Below are 1435 nucleotides of genomic sequence, written 5' to 3'. Positions count from 1 at the left end.
GATCGACAGGAAGTCATCTATTTTGATTTGAATGTGGATATTTGGAAAAATCAGGCTGTGGAATTTTATATACTTCTCTCAGGAAAACCAACCAATTCACACCAAACTTTTTTGACATGATGCCAACATTCTGAAGATGCTAAATTGCGAGCAGATTTAGGATATCTTGAACGGTGTTGATGTGGTGATTGATTGAAATCGGAGTAAAAAAAGAAAGCCGTAATTTTATTATATCTTTAAAGTGCAGCATCCAAAGTCTTTGAAACTTTTTTCATACAGACTACTAGTCATTCTGATCAGACACCGTTCATTTCATAATTATACAAAGATCTATGAATTAATGAAAATTAAAAAACAAATCTGATCCCTCTCTGCTCTGCACTTATGTGTGTGCGTGGTAAGTGGGTGTGTGTTTTTTGAGTGTTAGGGTGAGAGTGGGGAGGGGGGATGGGTGGAAAGAGAGAGTCAGAGAGGAGGAGATAGAAGGGAATATTTAAGCTCTTGGTTGTTTATTCATTAGGATGTGAATTAGGGCTGGGTATTGTGACCAATTTGGCAATTCGATTCGATTCTTATTTTTATGGTTTCGATTCGATTCAATTCTATTCGATATCAATTAGCTATCAATATTTCATTTAAAATGTTAGTTTTGCAGACATGGGATGCATATTTTGATATAAATGCTGGTAACTTAAAACTCCCCTACTTAAGTTTATTACTGAAATACACATCTACATTAATAATAGGGTGCACACAGTTGTTTGTTTTAAACAACTTTTATTTTAAGTGAATACTGTAACAAGAAGTCATAAATATGTGCATCCAATGTACACCATGTAAACAAACTGCAAAATGCACATTACTGTAAAAAAAATAAAAAGACTAAATGTGCAACAGTGAAATCTATTAAGAACTTCAAACATGTTTAAGAAATAAAACATTTTTCTAAATTCAAATCAGGCCCATCATAAAGCCCTTGTCTGCATATACAAAACATTCTAACTGTCCATAAAACTAACAGTTCTTAACTACAGCCTAATCATTTTTGATCACCAGATTTTTTTTGCAAAAAATTTACACCCATTAGCTACGACCAACAGGAAGTCAGCTATTTTGATTTGAATGGGGATTTTTGGAAAAATATAGCTGTGAATAAATTCATATCACTCATAGCAGAATCAGACAGTGCACACCAAACTTTGTCAACATGATGCCAAGATACTGAGGATGTTAAAATGTGAACGGCTTTGGGATATCTTGAACGGTGTTGATGTGGTGATTTATGAAAGTAACAGTAAAAAAGATGGAGAGTTATTTCCATATATCTTTAAATTGCATTATTCTAACTCATCAAAACTTTTTACATATAAAGAACAAGAAATTCTTAGGAAATACGTGTAGTTTCAAAATGTTATCATGCTCAGAGGCCCCAAAA

This window comes from Garra rufa, unplaced genomic scaffold, assembly GCF_049309525.1.
Source record: "Garra rufa unplaced genomic scaffold, GarRuf1.0 hap1_unplaced_001, whole genome shotgun sequence".
NCBI classification, from domain to species: domain Eukaryota; kingdom Metazoa; phylum Chordata; class Actinopteri; order Cypriniformes; family Cyprinidae; genus Garra; species Garra rufa.
Note: the sequence above shows the minus strand (reverse complement) of the source record.